This window comes from Euprymna scolopes, chromosome 6 (assembly GCF_053919585.1).
Source record: "Euprymna scolopes isolate OS-2025 chromosome 6, ASM5391958v1, whole genome shotgun sequence".
NCBI classification, from domain to species: Eukaryota; Metazoa; Mollusca; class Cephalopoda; order Sepiida; family Sepiolidae; genus Euprymna; species Euprymna scolopes.
In genome coordinates this window covers 14,091,785-14,099,284 of record NC_136487.1, presented here as the reverse complement: position 1 = coordinate 14,099,284, position 7,500 = coordinate 14,091,785, and the positions used below count along the sequence as shown (strand labels likewise).

The following is a 7,500-nucleotide window of genomic DNA, read 5'->3' as shown; positions in this document are numbered from 1 at the left end:
CCGTAAGCTGACCTCGCTTATTATTGCATTCTTAAAATACTTATGAATCTGTACCGTACACAAAATTTAATATTGTACATTACAATAACGTCTCAGAATAATAATTCATTGTAAAACCAGGATTGCATTAATTGCCATTGAAGACTGATAATCTTTGATGATACATTTATAAAATTAATGGCATCCTTCAAATAAAAGGGAACGCTTTTGACCCCGACGTGATTCGAACATGTAACCTTCTGATCTGGAGTCAGACGCGCTACCATTGCGCCACAAGGCCGTAAGCCAACAACTCTCATTATTGCATTCTTAAAATACTTATTAATCTGTACCGTACAAAAAAATTTAATATTGTACATAAGAGTAACATCTCAGAATAATAATTCATTGTAAAACCAGGATTGCATTAATTGCCATTGAAGACAGATAATCTTTGATGATACATTTATAAAATAAATGGCATCCTTCAAATAAAAGGGAAAGCTTTTGACCCCGACGTGATTCGAACACGTAACCTTCTGATCTGGAGTCAGACGCGCGAGCAATGCGCCACAAAGCCGTAAGCCAACCACTCTTATTATTGCATTCTTAAAATACTTATGAATCTGTACCGTACAAAAAAATTTAATATTGTACATTACAATAACGTCTCAGAATAATAATTCATTGTAAAACCAGGATTGCATTAATTGCCATTGAAGACTTATAATCTTTGATGATACATTTATAAAATAAATGGAATCCTTCAAATAAAAGGGCACGCTTTTTACCCCGACGTGATTCGAACACGTAACCTTCTGATCTGGAGTAAGAAGCGCTACCATTGCGCCACAAGGCCATAAGCCCACCACTCGTATTATTGCATTCTTAAAATACTTATGAATCTGTACCGTACGAAAGACTTAATATTGTACATTACAATAACGTCTCAGAATAATAATTCATTGTAAAACCAGGATTGCATTAATTGCCATTGAAGACTTATAATCTTTGATGATACATTTATAAAATAAATGGCATCCTTCAAATAAAAGGGAACGCTTTTGACCCCGACGTGATTCGAACACGTAACCTTCTGATCTGGAGTCAGACGCGCTAACATTGCGCCACAAGGCCGTAAGCCAACCACTCTTATTATTGCATTCTTAAAATACTTATGAATCTGTACCGTACAAAAAATTTAATATTGTACATTACAATAACGTCTCAGAATAATAATTCATTGTAAAACCAGGATTGCATTAATTGCCATTGAAGACTTATAATCTTTGATGATACATTTATAAAATAAATGGCATCCTTCAAATAAAAGGGAACGCTTTTGACCCCGACGTGATTCGAACACGTAACCTTCTGATCTGGAGTCAGACTCGCTACCATTGCGCCACAAGGCCGTAAGCCAACCACTCTTATTATTGCATTCTTAAAATACTTATGAATCTGTACCGTACAAAAAATTTAATATTGTACATTACAATAACGTCTCAGAATAATAATTCATTGTAAAACCAGGATTGCATTAATTGCCATGGAAGACTTATAATCTTTGATTATACATTAAAAAAATAAATGGCATCCTTCAAATAAAAGGGAACGCTTTTGACCCCGACGTGATTCGAACACGTAACCTTCTGATCTGGAGTCAGCCGCGCTAGCATGTCGCCACAAAGCCGTAAGCCAACCACTATTATTATTGCATTCTTAAAATACTTATGAATCTGTACCGTACAAAAAATTTAATATTGTACATTACAATAACGTCTCAGAATAATAATTCATTGTAAAACCAGGATTGCATTAATCGCCATTGAAGACTTACAATCTTTGATGATACATTTATAAAATAAATGGCATCCTTCAAATAAAAGGGAACGCTTTTGACCCCGACGTTATTCGAACACGTAACCTTCTGATCTGGAGTCAGACGCGCTACCATTGCGCCACAAGGCCGTAAGCTGACCTCGCTTATTATTGCATTCTTAAAATACTTATGAATCTGTACCGTACACAAAATTTAATATTGTACATTACAATAACGTCTCAGAATAATAATTCATTGTAAAACCAGGATTGCATTAATTGCCATTGAAGACTGATAATCTTTGATGATACATTTATAAAATTAATGGCATCCTTCAAATAAAAGGGAACGCTTTTGACCCCGACGTGATTCGAACATGTAACCTTCTGATCTGGAGTCAGACGCGCTACCATTGCGCCACAAGGCCGTAAGCCAACAACTCTCATTATTGCATTCTTAAAATACTTATTAATCTGTACCGTACAAAAAAATTTAATATTGTACATAAGAGTAACATCTCAGAATAATAATTCATTGTAAAACCAGGATTGCATTAATTGCCATTGAAGACAGATAATCTTTGATGATACATTTATAAAATAAATGGCATCCTTCAAATAAAAGGGAAAGCTTTTGACCCCGACGTGATTCGAACACGTAACCTTCTGATCTGGAGTCAGACGCGCGAGCAATGCGCCACAAAGCCGTAAGCCAACCACTCTTATTATTGCATTCTTAAAATACTTATGAATCTGTACCGTACAAAAAAATTTAATATTGTACATTACAATAACGTCTCAGAATAATAATTCATTGTAAAACCAGGATTGCATTAATTGCCATTGAAGACTTATAATCTTTGATGATACATTTATAAAATAAATGGAATCCTTCAAATAAAAGGGCACGCTTTTTACCCCGACGTGATTCGAACACGTAACCTTCTGATCTGGAGTAAGAAGCGCTACCATTGCGCCACAAGGCCATAAGCCCACCACTCGTATTATTGCATTCTTAAAATACTTATGAATCTGTACCGTACGAAAGACTTAATATTGTACATTACAATAACGTCTCAGAATAATAATTCATTGTAAAACCAGGATTGCATTAATTGCCATTGAAGACTTATAATCTTTGATGATACATTTATAAAATAAATGGCATCCTTCAAATAAAAGGGAACGCTTTTGACCCCGACGTGATTCGAACACGTAACCTTCTGATCTGGAGTCAGACGCGCTAACATTGCGCCACAAGGCCGTAAGCCAACCACTCTTATTATTGCATTCTTAAAATACTTATGAATCTGTACCGTACAAAAAATTTAATATTGTACATTACAATAACGTCTCAGAATAATAATTCATTGTAAAACCAGGATTGCATTAATTGCCATTGAAGACTTATAATCTTTGATGATACATTTATAAAATAAATGGCATCCTTCAAATAAAAGGGAACGCTTTTGACCCCGACGTGATTCGAACACGTAACCTTCTGATCTGGAGTCAGACTCGCTACCATTGCGCCACAAGGCCGTAAGCCAACCACTCTTATTATTGCATTCTTAAAATACTTATGAATCTGTACCGTACAAAAAATTTAATATTGTACATTACAATAACGTCTCAGAATAATAATTCATTGTAAAACCAGGATTGCATTAATTGCCATGGAAGACTTATAATCTTTGATTATACATTAAAAAAATAAATGGCATCCTTCAAATAAAAGGGAACGCTTTTGACCCCGACGTGATTCGAACACGTAACCTTCTGATCTGGAGTCAGCCGCGCTAGCATGTCGCCACAAAGCCGTAAGCCAACCACTATTATTATTGCATTCTTAAAATACTTATGAATCTGTACCGTACAAAAAATTTAATATTGTACATTACAATAACGTCTCAGAATAATAATTCATTGTAAAACCAGGATTGCATTAATCGCCATTGAAGACTTACAATCTTTGATGATACATTTATAAAATAAATGGCATCCTTCAAATAAAAGGGAACGCTTTTGACCCCGACGTTATTCGAACACGTAACCTTCTGATCTGGAGTCAGACGCGCTACCATTGCGCCACAAGGCCGTAAGCTGACCTCGCTTATTATTGCATTCTTAAAATACTTATGAATCTGTACCGTACACAAAATTTAATATTGTACATTACAATAACGTCTCAGAATAATAATTCATTGTAAAACCAGGATTGCATTAATTGCCATTGAAGACTTATAATCTTTGATGACACATTTATAAAATAAATGGCATCCTTCAAATAAAAGGGAACGCTTTTGACCCCGACGTGATTCGAACACGTAACCTTCTGATCTGGAGTCAGACGCGCTACCATTGCGCCACAAGGCCGTAAGCCAACCACTCTTATTATTGCATTCTTAAAATACTTATGAATCTGTACCGTACAAAAAATTTAATATTGTACATTAGAGTAACATCTCAGAATAATAATTCATTGTAAAACAAAGATTGCATTAATTGCCATTGAAGACAGATAATCTTTGATGATACATTTATAAAATAAATGGCATCCTTCAAATAAAAGGGGACGCTTTTGACCGGACGTGATTCGAACACGTAACCTTCTGATCTGGAGTCAGACGCGCTACCATTGCGCCACAAGGCCGTAAGCCAACCACTCTTATTATTGCATTCTTAAAATACTTATGAATCTGTACCGTACAAAAAATTTAATATTGTACATTACAATAACGTCTCAGAATAATAATTCATTGTAAAACCAGGATTGCATTAATTGCAATGGAAGACTTATAATCTTTGATGATACATTTCTAAAATAAATGGCATCCTTCAAATAAAAGTGAACGCTTTTGACCCCGACGTGATTCGAACACGTAACCTTCTGATCTGGAGTCAGACGCGCTACCATTGCGCCACAAGGCCGTAAGCCAACCACTCTTATTATTGCATTCTTAAAATACTTATGAATCTGTACCGTACAAAAAATTTAATATTGTACATTACAATAACGTCTCAGAATAATAAGTCATTGTAAAACCAGGATTGCATAAATTGCCATTGAAGACTTATGATCTTTGATGGTACATTAAAAAAATAAATGGCATCCTTCAAATAAAAGGGAATGCTTTTGACCCCGACGTGATTCGAACACGTAACCTTCTGATCTGGAGTCAGACGCGCTAGCATTGCGCCACAAAGCCGTAAGCCAACAACTCTTATTATTGCATTCTTAAAATACTTATGAATCTGTACCGTACAAAAAATTTAATATTGTACATTACAATAACGTCTCAGAATAATAATTCATTGTAAAACCAGGATTGCATTAATTGCCATTGAAGATTTATAATCTTTGATGATACATTTATAAAATAAATGGAATCCTTCAAATAAAAGGGAACGCTTTTTACCCCGACGTGATTCGAACACGTAACCTTCTGATCTGGATTAAGAAGCGCTACCATTGCGCCACAAGGCCGTAAGCCCACCACTCGTATTATCGCATTCTTAAAATACTTATGAATCTGTACCGTACGAAAGATTTAATATTGTACATTACAATAACGTCTCAGAATAATAATTCATTGTAAAACCAGGATTGCATTAATTGCCATTGAAGACTTATAATCTTTGATGATACATTTATAAAATAAATGGCATCCTTCAAATAAAAGGGAACGCTTTTGACCCCGACGTGATTCGAACACGTAACCTTCTGATCTGGAGTCAGACGCGCTACCATTGCGCCACAAAGCCGTAAGCCAACCACTCTTATTATTACATTCTTAAAATACTTATGAATCTGTACCGTACAAAAAATTTAATATTGTACATTACAATAACGTCTCAGAATAATAATTCATTGTAAAACCAGGATTGCATTAATCGCCATTGAAGACTTATAATCTTTGATGATACATTTATAAAATAAATGGCATCCTTCAAATAAACGGGAACGCTTTTGACCCCGACGTGGTTCGAACACGTAACCTTCTGATCTGGAGTCAGACGCGCTACCATTGCGCCAAAAGGCCGTAAGCCAACCACTCTTATTATTGCATTCTTAAAATACTTATGAATCTGTACCGTACACAAAATTTAATATTGTACATTACAATAACGTCTCAGAATAATAATTCATTGTAAAACCAAGATTGCATTAATTGCCATTGAAGACTGATAATCTTTGATGATACATTTATAAAATAAATGGCATCCTTCAAATAAAAGGGAACGGTTTTGACCCCGACGTGATTCGAACACGTAACCTTCTGATATGGAGTCAGACGCGCTACCATTGCGCCACAAGGCCGTAAGCCAACCACTCTTATTATTGCATTCCTAAAATACTTATGAATCTGTACCGTACAAAAAATTTAATATTGTACATTACAGTAACATCTCAGAATAATAATTCATTGTAAAACCAGGATTGCATTAATTGCCATTGAAGACTGATAATCTTTGATGATACATTTATAAAATAAATGGCATCCTTCAAATAAAAGGGAACGCTTTTGACCCCGACGTGATTCGAACACGTAACCTTCTGATATGGAGTCAGACGCGCTACCATTGCGCCACAAGGCCGTAAGCCAACCACTCTTATTATTGCATTCTTAAAATACTTATGAATCTGTCCGGTACAAAAAATTGTATATTGTACATTACAATAACGTCTCAGAATAATAATTCATTGTAAAACTAGGATTGCATTAATTGCCATTGAAGACTGATAATCTTTGATGATACATTTATAAAATAAATGGCATCCATCAAATAAATGAGAACGCTTTTGACCCCGACGTGATTCGAACACGTAACCTTCTGATCTGGAGTCAGACGCGCTACCATTGCGCCACAAGGCCGTAAGCCAACCACTCTCATTATTGCATTCTTAAAATACTTATTAATCTGTACCGTACAAAAAAAATAATATTGTACATTAGAGTAACATCTAAGAATAATAATTCATTGTAAAACCAGGATTGCATTAATTGCCATTGAAGACTGATAATCTTTGATGATACATTTATAAAATAAATGGCATCCTTCAAATAAAAGGGAACGCTTTTGACCCCGACGTGATCCGAACACGTAACCTTCTGATCTGGAGTCAGACGCGCTACCATTGCGCCACAAGGCCGTAAGCCAACCACTCTTATTATTGCATTCTTAAAATACTTATGAATCTGTACCGTACAAAAAATTTAATATTGTACATTACAATAACGTCTCAGAATAATAATTCATTGTAAAACCAGGATTGCATTAATTGCCATTGAAGACTTATAATCTTTGATGATACATTTATAAAATAAATGGCATCCTTCAAATAAAAGGGAACGCTTTTGACCGGACGTGATTCGAACACGTAACCTGCTGATCTGGAGTCAGACGCGCTACCATTGCGCCACAAGGCCGTCAGCCAACCACTCTTATTATTGCATTCTTAAAATACTTATGAATCTCTACCGTACAAAAAATTTAATATTGTACATTACAGTAACATCTCAGAATAACAATTCATTGTAAAACCAGGATTGCATTAATTGCCATTGAAGACTGATAATCTTTGATGATACATTTATAAAATAAATGGAATCCTTCAAATAAAAGGGAACGCTTTTGACCCCGACGTGATTCGAACACGTAACCTTCTGATCTGGAGTCAGACGCGCTACCATTGCG

The 7,500-nt window shown here is 35.3% G+C and overlaps 20 non-coding genes across 20 annotated transcripts in view; all 20 read right to left on the bottom strand.

Annotated features, from left to right (window-relative positions):
- Trnaw-cca (transfer RNA tryptophan (anticodon CCA)) overlaps nt 1-2 on the bottom strand; it is a 72-nt gene extending 70 nt beyond the window's left edge. Inside the window, exon 1 of the tRNA in view lies at nt 1-2. This exon is cut by the window's left edge and continues 70 nt beyond it. This is a non-coding gene — a tRNA (tRNA-Trp).
- A 206-nt stretch (nt 3-208) lies between these two features.
- Nucleotides 209-280, bottom strand: Trnaw-cca (transfer RNA tryptophan (anticodon CCA)). The gene has a single exon. It is a non-coding gene; the product is annotated as a tRNA-Trp (tRNA).
- A 764-nt stretch (nt 281-1,044) lies between these two features.
- On the bottom strand, nt 1,045-1,116 carry Trnaw-cca (transfer RNA tryptophan (anticodon CCA)). The gene has a single exon. It is a non-coding gene; the product is annotated as a tRNA-Trp (tRNA).
- Nucleotides 1,117-1,322: 206 nt separating this feature from the next.
- Trnaw-cca (transfer RNA tryptophan (anticodon CCA)) lies at nt 1,323-1,394 on the bottom strand. Its single transcript has one exon. It is a non-coding gene; the product is annotated as a tRNA-Trp (tRNA).
- Nucleotides 1,395-1,878: 484 nt separating this feature from the next.
- Trnaw-cca (transfer RNA tryptophan (anticodon CCA)) lies at nt 1,879-1,950 on the bottom strand. Its single transcript has one exon. It is a non-coding gene; the product is annotated as a tRNA-Trp (tRNA).
- Nucleotides 1,951-2,156: 206 nt separating this feature from the next.
- Trnaw-cca (transfer RNA tryptophan (anticodon CCA)) lies at nt 2,157-2,228 on the bottom strand. Its single transcript has one exon. It is a non-coding gene; the product is annotated as a tRNA-Trp (tRNA).
- A 764-nt stretch (nt 2,229-2,992) lies between these two features.
- Trnaw-cca (transfer RNA tryptophan (anticodon CCA)) lies at nt 2,993-3,064 on the bottom strand. Its single transcript has one exon. It is a non-coding gene; the product is annotated as a tRNA-Trp (tRNA).
- Nucleotides 3,065-3,270: 206 nt separating this feature from the next.
- On the bottom strand, nt 3,271-3,342 carry Trnaw-cca (transfer RNA tryptophan (anticodon CCA)). Its single transcript has one exon. It is a non-coding gene; the product is annotated as a tRNA-Trp (tRNA).
- A 484-nt stretch (nt 3,343-3,826) lies between these two features.
- Nucleotides 3,827-3,898, bottom strand: Trnaw-cca (transfer RNA tryptophan (anticodon CCA)). Its single transcript has one exon. It is a non-coding gene; the product is annotated as a tRNA-Trp (tRNA).
- A 206-nt stretch (nt 3,899-4,104) lies between these two features.
- Nucleotides 4,105-4,176, bottom strand: Trnaw-cca (transfer RNA tryptophan (anticodon CCA)). The gene has a single exon. It is a non-coding gene; the product is annotated as a tRNA-Trp (tRNA).
- A 200-nt stretch (nt 4,177-4,376) lies between these two features.
- On the bottom strand, nt 4,377-4,459 carry Trnaw-cca (transfer RNA tryptophan (anticodon CCA)). The gene has a single exon. It is a non-coding gene; the product is annotated as a tRNA-Trp (tRNA).
- A 200-nt stretch (nt 4,460-4,659) lies between these two features.
- Trnaw-cca (transfer RNA tryptophan (anticodon CCA)) lies at nt 4,660-4,731 on the bottom strand. Its single transcript has one exon. It is a non-coding gene; the product is annotated as a tRNA-Trp (tRNA).
- Nucleotides 4,732-4,937: 206 nt separating this feature from the next.
- On the bottom strand, nt 4,938-5,009 carry Trnaw-cca (transfer RNA tryptophan (anticodon CCA)). Its single transcript has one exon. It is a non-coding gene; the product is annotated as a tRNA-Trp (tRNA).
- Nucleotides 5,010-5,493: 484 nt separating this feature from the next.
- Trnaw-cca (transfer RNA tryptophan (anticodon CCA)) lies at nt 5,494-5,565 on the bottom strand. The gene has a single exon. It is a non-coding gene; the product is annotated as a tRNA-Trp (tRNA).
- A 206-nt stretch (nt 5,566-5,771) lies between these two features.
- On the bottom strand, nt 5,772-5,843 carry Trnaw-cca (transfer RNA tryptophan (anticodon CCA)). The gene has a single exon. It is a non-coding gene; the product is annotated as a tRNA-Trp (tRNA).
- A 206-nt stretch (nt 5,844-6,049) lies between these two features.
- On the bottom strand, nt 6,050-6,121 carry Trnaw-cca (transfer RNA tryptophan (anticodon CCA)). The gene has a single exon. It is a non-coding gene; the product is annotated as a tRNA-Trp (tRNA).
- A 206-nt stretch (nt 6,122-6,327) lies between these two features.
- On the bottom strand, nt 6,328-6,399 carry Trnaw-cca (transfer RNA tryptophan (anticodon CCA)). The gene has a single exon. It is a non-coding gene; the product is annotated as a tRNA-Trp (tRNA).
- A 206-nt stretch (nt 6,400-6,605) lies between these two features.
- On the bottom strand, nt 6,606-6,677 carry Trnaw-cca (transfer RNA tryptophan (anticodon CCA)). The gene has a single exon. It is a non-coding gene; the product is annotated as a tRNA-Trp (tRNA).
- Nucleotides 6,678-6,883: 206 nt separating this feature from the next.
- Trnaw-cca (transfer RNA tryptophan (anticodon CCA)) lies at nt 6,884-6,955 on the bottom strand. The gene has a single exon. It is a non-coding gene; the product is annotated as a tRNA-Trp (tRNA).
- A 483-nt stretch (nt 6,956-7,438) lies between these two features.
- Trnaw-cca (transfer RNA tryptophan (anticodon CCA)) overlaps nt 7,439-7,500 on the bottom strand; it is a 72-nt gene continuing 10 nt past the window's right edge. The window contains exon 1 of the tRNA in view: nt 7,439-7,500. This exon is cut by the window's right edge and continues 10 nt beyond it. This is a non-coding gene — a tRNA (tRNA-Trp).